We start from the raw sequence: 21,399 nt of genomic DNA, 5'->3' as shown, positions 1-21,399 counted from the left end.
AGAGCATGATTTTGATTTGCTTAAAACATGATCTAATCAAATCATAATTTAAGCTCTTTTACTCAAGAACTTACCTCGGATGTTGTCGAACGATTCCGATAGCTATTTGACCACTTTTTCCTTCCCTTTATCGGATTTAGTTCCCCTTTGCTCTTGAGCTTAATTAAACAAATAAATTGATTTAATCATTTGAGCATCGAAAAGAGGAACACAAGGCACTTAGCCCATATTTATACATTAGACATTAAAGTCACATATGGACGGAATCATGAATCAAACTCAACATTTTAGCTAATTTTCCCCCTTGGCCGAATTTTCTAAGCCAAGACAAAAGCATCAATATGCTTGCCTCTAACCGAATACATGCAACACCAATCTCCTTCCTATGGCCGAATATGCATGTCTATGTTGGGGCCGATTGCAACACTTAATACATTCTACAAGTATGGTCACTTGTATTGACTAAACACTATTTTGTTTCAAGTTCAAAACTTGGCTAATACACACATATATACACTAGTAAAGCATCCTCTCCCTTTCCATCAATTTAACACATGCATTACTCATTAATATACAAAAATTATATTCGGCCTTAGCACACAACTTGCTAGCCGATTCTTCTCCATCTAGCAACTAATGCACATATGTGCTCACTCAAAAATGCTAAAAAGAAGATTCAAGAATCATCAATCCACCATCACATGCATCATTAACAAGCTTCATATTTAGCATGCAATGGCATTAATACAAAATCTACCTAGGCCGAATATCATCCCCATGACATAGCAAAGATTTGAACCATGGACTAATTAGAACTCAAGCTAGCAACTAAAAACATGCATGAATCTCATGGCACAGCCTCAAACATACCTTGATCTAGATACAAGTATGGCCAAACCTCCTCCTAATCCTCTTCCAAACCAAACATGAAGCAAGAACTCCTTCCTCCTTCCTTAGAATTTTCGGCCAAAAGAAGATAAAAAAGGATGAACAAAATTTTTCTTTTCTTTTCTTTAACTCACGGCAATGGGGGGCAAACAACCACACACTTTTTTTTTTGTTTTCATCATATTCCCTTTCATTATTTTATGCCCATGCTCCTTATTTTATCATACTTCCCATGACACACTAACTCAACATGTTTATGACATGTTCTTGCCCATCACACTTGGTCTACCATGCTTGTCATGGTCGGCCACTACTAATAGAGGGGGGAATTTGACATGCAAGTCCCCCCTTTTTATTTCATGCACTAATAGGTCCTTATGCTTTGACCTATCACATTTCAAAATTTTCTCACATAAGTCCTATTTACTAAAATTCACCTACAATTAAACAAAATTCAAACACGAAATTTTCACACATGCACATGTACATATAATGAGCATCAATTATGACAGTTAATTATTTTATGACTCGGTTTAGCGGTCCCGAAACCACTTCCCGACTAGGGTCAATTTTGGGCTGTCACAACTCTCCCCCACTTAAGAAATTTCGTCCCCGAAAATCTTACCGGTAAATAAGTTTGGGTATCGTTCTTTCATCGAGCTCTCGGTTTCCCAAGTAGCTTCCTCGATCCCATGTTTGAGCCATAACACCTTAACTAACGGAACCCTTTTGTTTCGCAACTCTTTCACTTCACGAGCTAGGATACGAATCGGTTCTTCTTCATAACTCAAGTCAGATTGAATTTCAACTTCTGAGGGATTAATCACATGTGACGGATCGGATCTATAACGTCGAAGCATCGAAACATGAAAGACATCGTGAATCTTTTCAAGTTCAGGGGGCAAAATCAATCTATACGCAACCGGACCAACTCGTTCGGAGATTTCGTACGGCCCAATGAATCTTAGGCTCAACTTGCCCTTACGGCCAAATCTGAGTACCTTTTTCCAAGGCGAAACTTTAAGAAACACTTTATCTCCCACCTGATATTCAATGTCTTTTCGTTTCAAATCCGCATACGATTTTTGACGATTTGTGGCTACCTTTAGACTTTCACGGATTACCTTTACTTTCTGTTCGGCATCTTTAATCGAATCAACTCCGAAAATTTTACTTTCACCGAGCTCGGTCCAAAACAATGGTGTACGGCATTTACGACCATACAAAGCCTCGTAAGGGGCCATCTTAATACTTGATTGAAAACTATTGTTGTAAGCGAATTCAATCAAAGGTAAATACCGTTCCCATGAACCACTAAACTCGAGGATGCAACATCTCAACATATCCTCAAGTATCTGAATTATCCGCTCGGATTGACCATCGGTTTGTGGATGAAAAGCGGTGCTAAAATGCAGCTTGGTACCCAAAGCTTCTTGCAATTTCTTCCAAAATCGTGAGGTGAATCTCGGATCTCTATCCGACACGATAGAAATAGGTACCCCGTGTAATCTCACAATCTGAGAAACGTACAATTCAGCTAGTTTATCCAATGAAAAATCTGTACGCACGGGGATAAAGTGAGCCGACTTAGTCAGTCTATCAACAACAACCCAAATCGCATCCTTCTTACTTGCTGACAATGGCAGTCCGGACACAAAGTCCATTGTGACTCGATCCCATTTCCACTCGGGTATCATGATCGGCTGAAGTAATCCTGAAGGCACTTGATGTTCTGCTTTCACTTGTTGACATATTAAACATCTCGAAACAAAGTCAGAGATGTCTCGTTTCATACCATGCCACCAAAACCGACGTTTCAAATCGTTGTACATTTTCGTACTCCCCGGGTGAATTGACATTCGGCTACAATGGGCTTCGTTCAGAATCATCAAAATGAGTTCCGAATTCCTTGGAACACACAAACGACTTTTGAACCTCAACCAATCATCATCATCAATTTGAAACTCCGATTCCTTGTTCGGAACACACTCAGCTCGTTTTGCAACCAATTCATCATCAACTTTCTGGGCTTCACGAATTTGATGAATCAATAATGGTTTGGCTTTTAATTCAGCTACTAACACATTGTCGGGTAGAACAGACAAGTGCACATTCATCGCTCGTAAAGCAAACAATGATTTCCGGCTTAAGGCGTCCGCAACCACATTAGCCTTTCCCAGGTGGTAATCAATGACAAGCTCGTAATCTTTCAACAACTCAAGCCAACGTCTTTGTCGTAGATTTAAGTCTCTTTGAGTCATCAAATATTTGAGACTTTTGTGATCCGAAAATAAATGGCACTTTTCACCAAATAAGTAATGTCGCCATATTTTTAAAGCAAATACGATGGCAGCTAGTTCAAGATCATGGGTCGGATAATTTTTCTCATGTGGCTTTAATTGTCTCGACGCATAGGCCACCACTCGACCTTCTTGCATCAATACGCAACCCAACCCAAGTAGGGATGCGTCACTATAAATGACAAACTCTTTGCCTGATTCGGGTTGCACTAAAATTGGAGCTTCAGTCAAATAAGTTTTCAGTTGATCGAAACTTTTCTGACATTTCTCCGTCCATTCAAACTTAACATCCTTTTGAAGTAGCTTCGTCATTGGTGTGGCTATCATCGAGAAACCTTTGACAAATCGTCGGTAATAACCGGCGAGCCCCAGGAAGCTCCGAACTTCGGTAATATTTCTTGGAGGCTTCCAGTTAAGTATGGCTGAAATTTTGCTCGGGTCAACTCGAATACCCGATGCGGATACCACATGACCCAAGAAGCTAACCTCTCTTAACCAGAACTCACACTTACTGAACTTAGCATATAACTGCTTATCCCGCAAAATTTGCAACACTAATCTCAGGTGCTCAGCATGTTTGGTCTCATCTCTTGAATAGACCAAGATGTCATCAATGAACACAACTACGAACCGATCCAAATATGGTCTGAAGATCCGATTCATCAAATCCATAAATACCGCAGGGGCATTAGTGAGCCCAAACGGCATCACTAAGAATTCGTAGTGACCATAACTCGTTCTGAAGGCAATTTTGGGTATGTCCGAATTTCGAATTTGCAACTGATAATAGCCCGATCTCAAATCTATTTTTGAGAACACTGAGGCTCCCTTCAGTTGGTCGAACAAATCATCGATACGCGGTAACGGATATTTGTTCTTTATTGTCACTTTATTCAGCTGACGATAGTCAATGCACAACCTCATGGTTCCGTCCTTCTTTTTCACGAACAATACTGGTGCACCCCAAGGTGAGAAACTTGGTCGAGCAAAACCTTTATCCGTCAATTCTTGCAACTGAGCTTTCAACTCTTTTAACTCGGTTGGTGCCATACGATACGGAGCTATCGAAATCGGCGTAGTCCCAGGTACAAGCTCAATACCAAACTCTATCTCCCGAACAGGTGGTAAACCCGGTAATTCTTCAGGAAAAACATCCGGGTATTCACAAACCACCAGCACAGATTCGGGTTTCTTTTCTAATTCTTTGTCATCAAGTACATACGCAAGGTATGCTTCGCACCCTTTTCTTACATATTTCTGGGCCAACATTGAGGATATTACAGCTGGCAACCCCTTTAAGTCCGTAGACTCAACTCGGATTATCTCGTTATTTGCGCACCTCAAATCAATAGTCTTGCTTTTGCAGTTCACAACTGCATCATGCGCGCTCAGCCAACCCAAACCAAGAATAACATCAAATTCATCAAATGGAAAAAGCATCAAGTCCGCCAGAAAACAGGAACCTCGAATTACTAGGGGACATTCCTTACACATTTTGTCGACAAGCACGTAACGACCCAAGGTATTTGACACCCGAATTACGAACTCAGTAGACTCAATAGGTAAAGTCTTACTGGATGCTAAGGTTTCACATATGTAAGAATGAGTAGAACCAGGGTCAATCAAAGCAATTACATTAGTATCAAAGAGAGTAAAAGTACCGGTAATAACATCAGGCGAAGAAGCATCCTCGCGGGCACGTATAGCATAAGCTCTAGCAGGCGCACGAGCCTCGGATCTGGTCGTAGCATCTCTAGATCCTCTCTGACCACCACTAGCATTGCTCGTATTTCCAGATGGTCTACCTCGAGCAGTGGTAGCACCCGGTTTCCCACTCTGATTTACATTCTGTTCAGACAACCTCGGGCAATCTTTAATGAAGTGGTCAACTGATCCGCACTTGTAACAGGAGCGGTCAGGGAATCTACAACTCCCCGAATGCTATTTACCGCAATATCGACATTTCATTCTGTCTCGACGTTCATTCCCAACACTAGCGACCGAAGTGCCTCGTGTACCCACAGAGGGTCGATCACGATCTCGTCTAAAAAGGCCCGAAGTGCCTCTAGACCGGCCCACATCATCTCGAAATTTCTTCGATGCCTGTTGAAGAGACTTTCTCGAAGATCTTTTACGGAACTCTCCAGTTCCCACATCAACTTTTTGTTTTTCTTTTCTAAGCTCTTCGGCTTTACAAGCTCGCTCGACAAGTACTACGAACTCTCGTATTTCAAGAATGCCCACGAACATTTTTATATCTTCATTCAGCCCATCCTCGAAGCGTTTACACATGATAGCCTCGGATGAAACACATTCCCGAGCGTATCTACTAAGTCTAACAAATTTTCGCTCGTAATCAGTAACCGACATAGAACCTTGCTTAAGCTCAAGAAATTCCTTCCGTTTTTGATCAACAAATCTCTGACTGATATACTTTTTCCGAAACTCAGTTTGGAAAAACTCCCAAGTTACTTGCTCTCGGGGCACAACAAAAGTCAGAGTACTCCACCAATAGTAGGCAGAATCGCGTAGCAAGGAGATAGTACACTTTAGGCATTCATCGGGTGTACAAGATAGCTCATCGAGTACCCGGATAGTGTTGTCCAACCAAAATTGAGCTTGCTCGACATCGTCGCTATCCGTAGCTTTAAATTCAGTAGCCCCATGTTTTCGGATTCTGTCAACTGGGGGCTTATTTGACCTTATTTGGTCAGTTTCCGGAGGTATTGTAGGTGCGGGGGTGGTATTAGTCGGGAATGGAGGTTGTGGAACAGCCGTATTAGTTCGAATGTATTGGTTGAACCAATCATTCATCACGCTATAGAAAGCTTGTCTAGCTTCATCATTCGGGTTACTAGCATTAGGTTGAGAGTCCGCCGGCGCTGTCCCTTGTGCGGGAGCAGGCGCTACACTCTCAAGGTCATCAGCTACCGCTCGGTCGGGATCGGGATCCATTACTATAAATAAACACATTTACAATTGTCAGAAATCACCACACTATCAAATAATCACATAAAATGGCATGTATAGCTAGACCCAACGCATTACGGTAGTCCTAGAATCGACTAAACCGTAGCTCTGATACCAATCAAATGTAACACCCCGAACCCGAGACCGTCACCGGAGTCGAACACGAGGTGTTAACAGACTTTAAACCACTTATAAAAAAAATTTCCCAAACACTGCCAATCTGCGTACTAGTCGCTTTAAAAATCATATCTTGAGTTCAGAAACTCGGAATCCAGTTCCGTCAATTTTCCCTGAAACTAGACTCATATGCCCATTTACATATTTTTTTCTAGAATTTTTGGTTGGTCCAATTCGTACAGTTTATTAGTCAAAGTCTCCCATGTTACAGGGATCGACTACACTGACCTTTGCGCATTACGACTTGGATATCTCCCTGTACAGGGCTTCAATACTGATGCAGTTTATTTCTATAGAAACAAGACTCAGAGAGGAATCTATACATATATGGCATGACTCCTAATTATCTCTGGTTAATTTATAATGAATTTCCAAAGTCGGAACAGGAAATCCAGAAACCGTTCTGGCCCTGTCTCACGAGAACCTGAATATCTATTAACATACTGTCCATATGATTGTTTCGTTACTTTCCTATGAAAATAGATTCATCAAGGTTCGTTTACATAATTTATTCACTATTTAATTCCATTCCTACTATTTTTAGTGATTTTCCAAATCTACATCACTGCTGCTGTCAGCATCTGCCTTTAAGGTAGACTTTACCTATTTCATAGTTTCCATGATTCAACTAGCCCTTTTAGCATAAATAGCACAAATTATGATAGTGATTAACCATTCCCATGGCCAATCCTTGTTAAGCATATCCACACCTCTCAATAACCATGTCCATACCAAATGATTATAACATTATACTCAAACATATATAAGCCATTGTCGCATGGCTATCCAAAATTATACAAGTCCAAAGGGTCCATGACCCCCAATAAAAAGGGTAGTCCTATACATGCCATTTCGAAGTTCAACCAAAATTGTACCAAAAGGGGGGGCTTTGATAGTGTGGGCGACTTCGACTTCAAAATCCCGAGTCCAATAGCTGGAGAACCAAAATCTATAAAACAGAGAATCAAGGAGACGGAGTAAGCAATTTATGCTTAGTAAGTTTTGAGCAAGGGATTCCAGCACAACAAAAGTATAGCATTCATGTAGCAAAACGGATAATTTCATATGCACAATTTTTCAATATCATACTTACTTCACATTACCAACCCTTTTATTTATACACAAAGATCAACTTAGCCAAAGGCCGGTAGCTCATTTATCAACTGAGCGAATACTTATTTGTAAGGGCTCAACTAATTCAAAGCACATACGAAACATACCTCAATGTTGGGATGTTTCAAGCGTATTAACTGAAATTTTTACAGCAAGATCATTCATTCCCAAATCACGTACCTTCGGAATTTAACCGGATATAGCTACTCGTTCAAATGCCTTCGGGACATAGCCCGGTTATAGTAACTCGCACAAATGCCTTCGGGACTTAACCCGGATTTAGTAACTCGAACAAATGCCTTCGGGCTTAGCCCGGAATTAGTATCTCGCACAAATGCCTTCGTATCTTAGTCCGGATATGGTCACTTAGCACAAAGCCTTCGGGACTTAGCCCGGACATCATTCAAATAACCATGCACATTTAACAATAAATCATGGCACATTCGTATTTCGTTTTCGTTAGCAAAACTCAAACACAAGACACTTATCATTCTTGCAATTTCGGCTCAATAGCCACACACAAAGAGCATGATTTTGATTTGCTTAAAACATGATCTAATCAAATCATAATTTAAGCTCTTTTACTCAAGAACTTACCTCGGATGTTGTCGAACGATTCCGATAGCTATTCGACCACTTTTTCCTTCCCTTTATCAGAATTAGTTCCCCTTTGCTCTTGAGCTTAATTAAACAAATAAATTGATTTAATCATTTGAGCATCGAAAAGAGGAACACAAGGCACTTAGCCCATATTTATACATTAGACATTAAAGTCACATATGTACGGAATCATGAATCAAACTCAACATTTTAGCTAATTTTCCCCCTTGGCCGAATTTTCTAAGCCAAGACAAAAGCATCAATATGCTTGCCTCTAACCGAATACATGCAACACCAATCTCCTTCCTATGGCCGAATATGCATGTCTATGTTGGGGCCGATTGCAACACTTAATACATTCTACAAGTATGGTCACTTGTATTGACTAAACACTATTTTGTTTCAAGTTCAAAACTTGGCTAATACACACATATATACACTAGTAAAGCATCATCTCCCTTTCCATCAATTTAACACATGCATTACTCATTAATATACAAAAATTATATTCGGCCTTAGCACACAACTTGCTAGCCGATTCTTCTTCATCTAGCAACTAATGCACATATGTGCTCACTCAAAAATGCTAAAAAGAAGATTCAAGAATCATCAATCCACCATCACATGCATCATTAACAAGCTTCATATTTAGCATGCAATGGCATTAATACAAAATCTACCTAGGCCGAATATCATCCCCATGACATAGCAAAGATTTGAACCATGGGCTAATTAGAACTCAAGCTAGCAACTAAAAACATGCATGAATCTCATGGCACAGCCTCAAACATACCTTGATCTAGATACAAGTATGGCCAAACCTCCTCCTAATCCTCTTCCAAACCAAACATGAAGCAAGAACTCCTTCCTCCTTCCTTAGAATTTTCGGCCAAAAGAAGATAAAAAAAGGATGAACAAAATTTTTCTTTTCTTTTCTTTAACTCACGGCAATGGGGGGGAAACAACCACACACTTTTTTTTTTGTTTTCATCATATTCCCTTTCATTATTTTATGCCCATGCTCCTTATTTTATCATACTTCCCATGACACACTAACTCAACATGTTTATGACATGTTCTTGCCCATCACACTTGGTCTACCATGCTTGTCATGGCCGGCCACTACTAATAGAGGGGGGAATTTGACATGCAAGTCCCCCCTTTTTATTTCATGCACTAATAGGTCCTTATGCTTTGACCTATCACATTTCAAAATTTTCTCACATAAGTCCTATTTACTAAAATTCACCTACAATTAAACAAAATTCAAACACGAAATTTTCACACATGCACATGTACATATAATGAGCATCAATTATGACGGTTAATTATTTTTATGACTCGGTTTAGCGGTCCCGAAACCACTTCCCGACTAGGGTCAATTTTGGGCTGTCACATTTACCATGAGAGTGTTCATGTTGTTTTCAAAAATTTTATGGAAGAAAATGGATATGGTTGCGAAATAAACAATTTTTGTAAAGTAGTTTTCATGGAAACCTTGACTAAAGACCATTTTGCATAAGTTGTAAAATAGTTGATAAATGTGTTAAATAATGAGAAATTTGGGCTGCTCCTAGTATGAAAAGTATTTGGCTAGGCTTGATTAATAAGAAAATATGATAAAAATTGATTTTCAGACCTAGGGGTAAAATGGTAATTTTGTGGAAGTCTAGGGCCAAAATGGTCATTCTTCCCAATTATGAATTTTTGAGTGTCTAGATTAATATGCTAATGAAATGAATGAATTTCTATTATTTTAGATCAAGAATTACAAAACCAAGGCCTAGACTGGGGAAAAACAAAGCTAGTGGACTAAGCCGACTAGTCGCCTACATTTTGTAATCTGAGGTAAGTTGTAGGTAAATAATACAACTACATTGTTATTATACATGTTTGAATTGATATAGCATAAATTTTTGGTTTGCGCAAATGATTATATATGATGAATATTGAGATAGTAGAACTCTCGTTTGAACCTTAGGAAACAAATCGAATATTCATGCCATAACATTCAGGTTATTTGTGTGCTAGCGTAAGACATGTCTAAGGCATGCATCGGCCACATTATGAGAGCTAATGTAAGACCATGTCTGGGACATGGCATCGGCATTGAGATGAGATCTAGTGTAAGCCATGTCTGGGACATGCATCGGCCTCGAGATCTAAGCCAGTGTAAGACTTGCCTGGGACATGCATCGAATACGAGATGTGTCGTGTAAGCCAATGTCTAGGACATGGCATTGAAACCAGTAGATGAAAACCAGTGTAAGACCTGTCTGGGACATGGCATCGGCCTCGATATATGAAAGTCAGTGTAAGACCAATTTGGGACATGGCATCGACTTGATGGATAAGCCAGTGTAAATACCATGTCTAGGACATGGCATCGGCATTATACCCTATGTTTGAGGCTTAGTGAATATCTGATAGCATTCCCAATGGTTCAGCAATGAGAGCTATAGTTTAAGTTAAACGAGAAAGGTATAACCATGTTGTGAGTGGTGCAGGTACCTATTTTAAATGTATGAGATGTGAACTTAATATATGCTATATAAATTGTATTGGATAGTGATGAGTAAGTTGTGCTTATGCCTACTTTTGTATTATGAGCATCATGATGAATGGTAAAGTTGTTGTTATATTTATTGCATGCAACATACTAAGCTTTATGCTTACTCCCTCTCCTTTCCATTTTCTTATAGTGCCGCCTAATTAGCTCGAGGATCATCAAACGTCGGAGGCATCTATCATATTATCAACCGAAGCACTTGGTATAGTTGGATTTATTATTTCGAATATGGCAAGTGTAGGGCTTAGACTTTTGAGTTTGGTGTCAATGTTAATTTGGCCAAATGTGCTGGCTTGGGATGAATCCCCTCATTTTGTATAAAGCCTTGGATAATGGCTAATGTTCGTTTTTTATATATGCAATTGCTGATATTTTCATGGATGAGTAAATTGCATGAATGAGTTAATGCCTTGTGTGGCTGATTGGACTTTGTGCTGTTGTGTGGATTTGTCATGTTAGATGTTATGTAGGTTGATGCAAATAAGAGTGGCATAAAGGCTTGGTGAATAGCCTTATTTTGTCCATACAGGTAGACACACAGGCGTGTGTCTAGGCCGTGTGTGACACATGGCCATCCCCATGGGCGTGTTGTCCGGCCGTGTGTCCCTTGCACGTTAAATTTGTAAGTCAGTATGCATGGTAGTAAACACACGGCCAGAGACACAACCGTGAGTCTCAGCCGTGTGGAGGACACGGGCTCTGGCCACGGGCGTAAGTGTAACAGCCCATAATTGGGTCTAGTCGGAACAGTGGTTTTGGGACCACAAACCCGACGAGAAAAAAATTATTTTTATTATTTTTTATAGTCTATAAATTTATGAAAATATTTCGTAAAAATTTCATTCGAAAATTTTGACGTTTGGGCACTCAATTTAGTCAAAAGGACTAAAATGTAAAAAGTGCAAAAGTTGAGTTCTTTATATATAAGGTGCCTAATTGTTATGAGTTTTAAATTGAAAGTCCTTATGTGACAATTATTCCTTTAATAAGTTAGTGAATGGATATTTGTTTGGTATTTTTGAAATTTGGTTGAAATAAAAAGGGTAATTTTGTAAATTAATTAAAATAACCTAATAAGACAAAAATGATAAAAGCTATCATTTTTTTTCCATTATTTCTTCTTCAACTGTGGGAAAGAACCGAAAATGGCAGCCATGGATGAGCTCCATTCGGCCAAGCTTCTATGGCTTATATAGGTACGGTTTTTGTCCCGTTTTTAAAGATTTTCGTATTTTTGAGATCCTCGAAGCTTAAATTTTCTATTTCTACCAATTGATTGAAGAGAAATTAGAGTTTAAAAATTTACCCATTCATGATATGGTTGTGTTTTGATGATTTATAGTGGATAATGAATGTTTGATGTGTTAAATATGAGTTTTATTCAATGAATTTCGGTAAAAATGTCAAAAAGGGGTTAAATTGTAAAAGTTATAAATTGGTCATAAGTGTGTGAATTAGTGAAAATTTGGAGTTGCCATAGAAGAGAAAAATGTTCAGCATGTCTTAAACCTTATAGAAATTGAATAAAAAATTATTTTATGAGCCTAGGGGTAAAAGTGTAATTTTTGAAAAGTTAGGGGGCATAATTGTAAATTTTCCAAATTTTGATATATGAATTGAATTGGTTAGTGTGTTGATAAAATGTGTTAAATAAGTGTTATTTGACATGTTAGGTCAAGAAAACATGAAATTTTGGATTAAGATCAGGGAAGAACAAAGTTGTGTGCTAAGTCAGGAAAGTTAGCCGTTTCGGCATTTGAGGTAAGTTGGTATGATAATAATACTGCAATAATGTTATTGCCTTGATATTAAACGAGATGTAAGCTCATATGTAAGTAATACATCAATTTTACTTGTATTATGATATTTTATAATAATATTGTAAATATGTTTGTTGATAATTACTTGATTGGTGAAATTGTTGGAAAAGAGAGAGAAATCCCAGTTGAACCTTCGGAAAGATTGAATGATACAGATGGTACGTAGCTAGGTCACATGTATGGTGCTGAGTGCAGATCATGTGTACAAGAAAGCTACGAGACATTATAATGTAGCTAGGTCGCATGAGTGATACTATGTGTACACCATGTAGACAAGAGAGCTACGAGATAAACTAGCTAGGTCACATGGGTGGTACTAAGTGTTCACCATGTGTACAAGAGAGCTGAACTATATGATGGGTGGAACTATGTGCTGAAACCACCAAGTATCGAGTATTGATCCGAAGTGTTCAACAGGAGACTTACTATGTACTGCTTTGTGAGTTTTGTGAGGAATAAGTGCAGGAACTTGGTTATGTGAATGATGTGTTCATTAAGTGACTGGGATGTGGCAAGGTTATAAACAAGTAAGTTCGTACGTATTAAGTATTATTATATTGAGCATTTAATGCGTTGGAATCATATAAATGGAATATTTATGAGTATTTTAATGATTAATGATTTATCGACCAAACGAATGGCACTTAGTGTGCGAAGTATAGAGGATGACACTTAGTGTGCAAGACATCCGAAATGACACAGCGTATGAAGTATTGATGATGACACTTAGTGTGCGAAACATCCGGTATAGCACTTAGCGTGCAAGACATCGATTGTGCTGCGACATTTCGTGTAAGTATGATTTTGTTATGGATCGGTACAGGTATGTACATGTATGTATGAGCTTGTTAATAAGCATTATTATAATTGAGATTTAATGTTGTATAATTGAATTGTTGATGATTATGACTGTACGGAAGTATTTTATGAAAATTTGGCATTGGAAATTCCTGTTGAACCTTAGGAATAAATTAGGATACAAAGGGCATGTCATTAAAGTTACATTGATTTGGCTTCGGGCCATGATATTGGCACTTAGTGTGCGAGATTCCCGAGTATCCAATTTTTTTTCCAAATAGTTCAACGGGTATATCGAAAATATGAATAAGTAATTTAGCCTTGACAGATTTGAGTTACTGCAGTAGTGTAACTTTGAAAATACACTAAAAATAGTGGAAATTGAGTTAGAGGTAGAATAAAATATGGGATTAAAGCTTAATGAGTCTATATTCACATGAAAGAAACAGAAGAAGAAAAAGAATTCCATATTGTGTGATATTTGAATTCTTGTGAAACAGGGTCTGAATGAATTCGAGATCCCTATTCTGAATTTAGAAATTCACCAAAAATTGTAAAAAAAATTATTAAGAGTCATACCTTACGTGCATGGATTCCTTATTGAGTCTATTTTTATGGGAAATAAACATCATGGTTTTTGGAATTCTGTACAGGAAGAAATTTAGTTCGTAGTGCACAGGGGTCAGAGTGGTCATACCCTGAAACAGGGGAGATTTTAACTAATAAACTGCACTAATTGGCCCAACCAAGAATTCTAGAAAAAAATTAGTAAGTATAAATATGAGTCTAGTTTCAAGAGAAATAGACGAAAACATTATTCAAGTCTTGTACTATGAGATAATTGAACTTTAGTACAAAAGGGCCGGAACTGTCAGACAATGAATTAGGGGTAACTTTGAGGAATAAACTGTACTATTTGGCTTAACCAAAAATTCTGGAAATTTTATGGAAGAAATTAAAATAAATCTAGTTTCATGGAAAATTAACGGAACTTAATTCGGAGTTTCGTAGCTCCAGATATAAATAATTTAGTGACTATGATTCAGGAAAACAGCCTTAGCTGATCTTGTGTAAAAAGATGAAATCATGTGATTAATGATTCTATTTTCTTGAGCATATTTATTGAGGAATGGGATAATATTGTTAATTAAATTGCTTATTATTATTAATATTCCAACTTACTAAGCTTTTAAGCTTACACCATTTTCCCATTTCTGTTAGTGTTGTCAGGTTGGCTCGGGGTTGGAGATCGTCGGAAGTATCATCACACTATTAGTTTATCAAATTAGAATAATGGTAATTCTTATTTATTGTCAAATAAGTGGCATGTATAGATAATAAGTTATTGATATTAGGTAATATTATGATTTAGCCAAATGTATAGGCTCATTTTGCTTCATTGTATATAGCCATAAGATTTGGCTCATAATGGTTAAAGTTATGTAAACCTATTTTATGTATGCATAGATAAATATCTTGGTGTGGCTAAGTTAAGAACACAAAAAGGGCTTGGAAAATAGCATATGATACACATGGGCTTGAGACACGGCCGTGTGTCTTAGCCGTGTGAAGAACACGGCCACCACACGGGTGTGTGGTCTAGCCGTGTGAGCAAGTCAGTAGCTAGCTAATTTTTACACAGGGTCTAGACACGGGCGTGTGACCCTGCTTTGGTAAAAAATATTACTGAGTGTCTGAAAGATTTCGGTTTGTTTCCAAACCAATTTCAATGATTGTTTTGGGCCTCGTAGGCCCTTATAAGGGACAAATTATATATGTTTGAAAAGTTTAAATTTTGATGAAATTTTATGTCTTAGTTTTAAATGATTACAAGTACTTAAGTCCGGTAATACCTCGTACCCTGTTCCGGCGTCAGATACGAGTAAGGGGTGTTACAGTGAGCCTTGGCCGTGTACCCCTTATTGGATGGTGACATCAGAAACAGAATGTCAAGGTTTTAGACACGGGCTAGAACACGGGCGTGTCATGGCCGTGTAAGGGACACAGGCTATAGACACGGGTGTGTTTCAGGCTATGTGAAAACCCTTGTAGGTTTGAATTTGGAATTTAATTCGCATGTCCCCTTGTGCTTGGGCTGTGTGAACCACACAGGCTAGCAGCACGGCTATGTCATAGTGGCCACACAAGCGTGTTGCCCTTTCACACGGGCGTGTGCCCTATTTCAAGGTTCATTTTTATAAAGTCGGTTTAAGGACCCGAGTAGGTTTCTAATGGTTTTCAATGGATGTTTGGGGCCTCATAGGCCCATATTAAGAAGTTTAGCCGAAGTTTGAAATTAAAAAGGTTTTTAATTACCGAGTCTTAACGACATCGAAATAATCGTATGCATGTGATTAAGTGTGGTAACGCCTCATATCCCATCCTGGCGTAGGGCTCGGGTATGGGGTGTTAAAAATCCAATTTTTGTTGATGTTAGAATAGTCGATTTTGAGGCTGAATTTTCTAAGTCAAGCTAACTTGATAATTTTATTCGAGGAGTTACATGATGTATATGAAATTATAATGCTAAATTGCTAAGTGATTAAATTAGATAAGTTAATTATAGTATAGGTACTAAAATGTAAGGTGATTAAACTAGTGAAATTTGATGAAGGATTTTTTCCAAGCCCTTATGTGGTAATTAAGCAAAGGACACAAGTGTTATTTTACCATAATTGGGATGAGATTAGTGGCATGGAATGATCCTTGCCATCTATCTCCATTAGTGGTATTAATCTAACATAGTGTCCATTAGATTAATGATTAATTAGCTTAATTAAAATTGTTGATCACATATATATATGTATAAGTTGTAAGTGAAAAAGAAGAAGATTTCATCTTTTTCTCTCCCAAATTGTAGCTAAGGAATAAATAAGGAAGGGCTAGGCTTTCTCCTCCATGGATGGCCATTTATTCAAAGTTAAACTAGCTTTTTCTTTAACACTTTTCATAAACTTTTAAAGTGGGAAGCTTGGTACAACCAATCTAAGAGTTAGGTTTTGTTATTGTTAAATTTAACTTAGTTTACCATTGTTGAGAACATTGAGAACAGAAACTTGAAATCATGAAACTTTTAGTTGCTAAGCTTAGTTTACATGAGAAACATGTTAGAAACAAAATGGGAAATGTTGAGTTTGTTCAAAAAATCTGGTCTAAAGAATGGTTTTCTATCATAGCGAAAAATTAAAATTTTGAAAATAGAGCTAATTTATGATATTTATAGTAATAATTTTTCCTAAAAAGTATCTGTGCTTTGAGCAAGACAGTAACACCCTGCAAAACGGGCCTAGAAGTTTTGGCATCGCAAGTGAAGGTTCACTCGTGTTCCAATGAACTAGGTGTTCACCAAGGAGTAGGCGAACCGGGGGTTCACCAAAAGTATATTAGCTAGGGGGTTTACCAATAGCAATATATGCTTGAATATGTAGTAAGGGGTTTGCCAGATTCATTAACAAGTTGGGTTTGTCAGTTTCTCCACGAGGCAGGATCGTTAATGTATTGATGAGCTGGGGTTTTCCAGTTAAGTTGCGAATTAGGGTCAACAGTCAAAGATTTAGTCAGACTTAAATTAAGAAAAAGAGATTTAGCATATACAGGAATGCTTTGCGTACAAGTAGGGTATCCTAAGATTATTAGGACTTCTATGTCTATAAATGTTACCCTTAATTATGTTAAATTATTCACTGAATATTCTACCGTCAAAGTCTCTGCTCTAAGTTCAATACGTAACTAGCGGGGTAAGGCTCTATCTTGTTTGGTGTGATTTTCTAGGTTCATATTACATGAATTCTTTATGTCTTGTTCTGCTTAAGTAATATGTGTGTATGTTTGTTGCGAACAATCTGGACCGTCTACCAATAAGGAAAAAGGCAAAGCTAAACTTGTTTAAGTTTCTCTGTTTTCCTGTGAATGGAATCATTTGGAGTATGTTAACTTCCATAATGTTCAGTTTATACTAATATGTTTTCTTTAAGAATTATGTTTTCAAAAAAAAATTTAAATGTAAATTTCTAAAAAGATATGTTTTCAAGCTTGATAAACGCCAAATGATACATGTTTTTACCCTAAATACTTAGCATATTTATGGATGTTTACTACTAGATTTGTGGATTTTGGTGCTTTTGATCCGGTTATTTCATGTTTTGTACCTAGGAGAGCACCAAGAGTCAAAAGAAGCCAAAAACGAGCTAAAAAGGGACAAAACAGACCAAATCGAGAAGACCCACACGACCTAAGCCTTGCCACACGGGCAGCTCACACGCCCGTGCCTTTCAAGGGTGTCGACCAAGGTTTACACGACTCACATGTCCTAGCCATTGAGCCCACACGGCCGTGGCAATTTAACGGATCGTACACGGCCTGGCAACCACACGCCGGGAATTACTTGAAGGAAGCCAGACGATCCATCTCAAAAGCCGGAACTACTCCAAGACTGAAGATCTCTCTCAGAATCCCTTCAGGGGTTTTAGAGTTTTCTTTATGTTTTGTTATTTTCATACTTTTGAGATGTACTCTTATTTTATTATGAAATAAACCCCTTAGATACCTAAAGGGGATAAAACCTATGATGGATCATGTTATTATTATCTGAACTGTATGATAAATATTTGATTTGTTCTTAATTATGTGTTCTTAATGCTTGAGTTAATATTCCGGGTATTAATTCATTATTTGATGTGCTTATGCAGAGGAGAAATAGACCCTGCCTAAGAGTAGATTTGGCATAATTAAGCAGAGTTGATCGAACACCTAGAAATAGGGTTATGAGATTTTGTCAGATTAGAGTGAAACCTAATAAGGGGATCCATAGATCGAGTTAATACAACCCTAGAATGTTAATTAGAGAAAAAGTCTCGGTTATTCAATCTAGGGATTAGATGTTATTAGTCTTGAATAAGGATAATAACTTAACTTAAGGATCTCTACGGAACAAGTCAAGTGAATAAATCATCCGGTTCAGAGTCAGATAACAAGTGAAATCTGGCTGGATTCCTCCTTAGGTGTCGTCTTTATTAATTGCTTCTCTTCAAGTCTTTTTCCAAATTCTCTCTTCGCTTTAATTAAATTAGTTAACTAGTTTAGATAACTAGTTTAATAAACAAACCCTTTTATTCTTAGGCTAGGTAATAAAAAGATAGTTATTACTAGTACTTTTGGTTCCCTTGGGTATGATATCCCGGTCTTGCCATTACTATACTATTGTTCGATAGGTGCGCTTGTCTTTTCGTCGTGATAATAGTTAGTCTAGGTTTGATCTTCATTATAAATATTTATTACTTGTTATGAATCACGCGATCAAGTTTTTGGCGCCGTTGTCGGGGAACTAAAATATTAGGGACACTAAATTTTTATTACTTTAGCCATTTATTTTTCTTGCAAATTTATTTTATTTTATTATTTATTACTTACTTTTTCTCTCTCTTGGCAAGTTTTTATAGTTTATGACTAGAAGAAACCCGTCAGGACCATTACTTTTTGACGAAGAAATCGATCGTACAAATCACAAAAATCAACGAGAAATAAGGCGTAGCTTACGATACATAGAGAACGACCGAGAAGATGATACTCAAACCCCAACCGAAGAGATGGCCAAAAATCCTGGCGATTAGCTGTCTCCTGCAATTGCAGCTAATCCAAATCCTACTCCACGTACTATGTATGACTATGCTAAACCCTCTTTAATAGGAACTGAATCTAGTACAGTTAGACCTGTTGTTGCTGCAAATAATTTCAAACTAAAACCTAACACAATTCTGATGATACAGCAGTTTGTTCAGTTTGATGGTTTGCAGGATGAAGACCCCAACGTTCACTTAGCAAATTTCCTAGAATTTTGCGATACATTCAAAATCAATGGTGTTTCTGATGATGCCATTAGTCTTTAGTTATTTCCCTTTTCACTGAGAAACAAAGCTAAATAGTGGTTGAACTCGTTACCACGAGGGTCTATCACTACTTGGGAACAAATGACCGAGAAATTTTTACTAAAATATTTTTCACCGACTAAAACGGCTAAATTGTGTAATGCTATCTCTTCTTTTGTGCAGATGGATTTAGAAAAACTTTACGATACATGGGAGAGATACAAGGACTTACTCAGAAGGTGTCCTCACCATGGGTTACCGCTTTGGCTGCAAGTTCAAACGTTCTACAATGGTGTGAATCCCTCGACAAGGCAAATGATTGACGCAGCTGCTGGCGGAACCATTAACAATAAAAACACAACAAGATGTCCATGAATTCATAGAGGAGATGTCACTGAACAACTATCAGTGGCAAGTCATGAAGACTAAGCCAACAAAAACAGGCAGCATTTATAACATCAATTCAGTCACCATGCTCTCTAATCAGGTAGAACTTCTCAATAAAAAAATTGATAGTTTTCTTGGTTCTATGCAGTTACATCCAATAATGAGGTGTGACTCAAATGGAGGAGGTGTGGATACAGAATATCAATCCTTCAATCCCACAACCGAAAAGGAACAAGTCAACTATATGGTAACAATAACTTTAGACCTCAAAATAACCCATACAGTAATACCTATAATGCAGGTTGGAGGAACCACCCAAATTTTTCCTGGGGAGGTCAAGAGAATCAAAAGCCAGAAAATCCTCAGCGTTTTCAATAGCCACCTTATCAACAAGAAAAGAAGCCGAACCTTGAAGAGATGCTCTCTAAATTCATCTCAATGTCAGAAACCCATTTTCAAAATACTGAGACTGCACTTAAGAATCAACAAGCATCGATACAAGGACTCAAAACTCAGATATGCCAGCTGTCCAGACTAATCTCCGAACGACCACAAGGTAGCCTACCAAGTAATACAGAACCTAATCCGAGGGAACACCTCAATGCAATTAGTACTCAATATAAGGAAGGATTCTTTACACCCGAGCTAAAAATACAGCAGAACAATGCGATGAACAAAGGATGAGAAGAGGTAAACAATAATGATCCCAAACAGGTAAGTACAAATCATGAACCTCATGTGCCGTATCGTAAAGCAATGACGAAAGACAGAACAAAAAAACAATTCGGTAAGTTTGTCAAACTCTTAAAGAAATTACATATTAACTTGCCCTTTATTGAAGTTCTTTCGCAGATGCCCAACTCAGCAAAATTCTCAAAGGAACTTCTGAGAAATAATAGAAAATTAGACACTAATCGCATGTGGAACTCAATGCAGTCTGCTCAGCTATTCTAAAGAATAAGCTACCTAACAAATTACAAGATCTAGGGAGTTTTACAATTCCTTGCCTAATTGGTAGTTTATCTGTGAATAATGCTTTAGCTGATTTAGGGGCAAGTATAAATGTTATGCCCTATAAAATGTTTAAACGACTAGGTCTCGGTAAACCTAAACAGACTAGGATGAGCATACAATTGGCTGACAAAATAGTTAGATTTCCTAAGGGTATTATTGAAGATGTTCTCGTTAAAATTGATAAATTTATTTACCCAGTAGACTTTGTTGTCTTAGATATGGATGAGGATGACGAGGTACCTTTAATTTTAGGACGACCCTTTTTAGCAACTGCCAGAACAATTATAAATGTAGGCACAGGGGAGCTAACACTTCGTGCAGGTGACGACGCAGTAACACTCCAAGCACGCGACTCAGTCAAAACCCCTAAGACTCAGGATAATGCTACAAAAAACTGTCGATGATAAAACTAATATTCAATCGTCCTTGCAGGAACCTCCTCGAACAAAGACAATAGAGACAATGCGCTACTATCATGAAGAGAAAAAAGACGTTCATGAAGAACAAAGACTACGGATAGAGGAGCTAGACGAATGGCGAGAACACAAACTGAGAACACATGATAAAATGAAACTACGCAAAAACAAGCCCGATACCTCTCCTAATCAAATTCAGGTCGGCGATACAGTCTTACTAGATGCCGTTGATCCTCACATTGTCACTACCACACCAAATGAGGAAATCCCTCTTAGGGTACTTAGTATTTTTCCATTCGGTACAGTGGAGGTGACTCATCCCAAGTTCGGCACTTTTAAGGTAAACAACATCCGTTTAAAACCTTATTTTAAAATTGACAATAGGAATGAGGAGTATGAACTCCTCAAACCACCATGATCATTCAACGGAGAGGTAAGTCTAGCTTAGACTGTAAATAAGCGCTTCTCGGGAGGCAACTCGAG

General features: G+C 37.9%; 1 long non-coding RNA gene and 1 other non-coding gene across 2 annotated transcripts; one reads left to right on the top strand and one right to left on the bottom strand.

Annotated features, from left to right (window-relative positions):
* Positions 1-11,727: 11,727 nt before the first annotated feature.
* On the top strand, positions 11,728-14,724 carry LOC121223814 (uncharacterized). The gene is made up of 2 exons (XR_005921395.1): positions 11,728-11,813; positions 14,457-14,724. It is a non-coding gene; the product is annotated as an uncharacterized lncRNA (long non-coding RNA).
* Positions 14,725-19,249: 4,525 nt separating this feature from the next.
* LOC121206587 (small nucleolar RNA R71) lies at positions 19,250-19,356 on the bottom strand. The gene has a single exon (XR_005901658.1). It is a non-coding gene; the product is annotated as a small nucleolar RNA R71 (small nucleolar RNA).
* Between the last annotated feature and the right edge of the window lie 2,043 nt (positions 19,357-21,399).

This window comes from Gossypium hirsutum, chromosome A01 (genome assembly GCF_007990345.1).
Source record: "Gossypium hirsutum isolate 1008001.06 chromosome A01, Gossypium_hirsutum_v2.1, whole genome shotgun sequence".
NCBI classification, from domain to species: Eukaryota; Viridiplantae; Streptophyta; class Magnoliopsida; order Malvales; family Malvaceae; genus Gossypium; species Gossypium hirsutum.
Note: the sequence above shows the minus strand (reverse complement) of the source record. Positions and strands in the feature narration are given on the sequence as shown.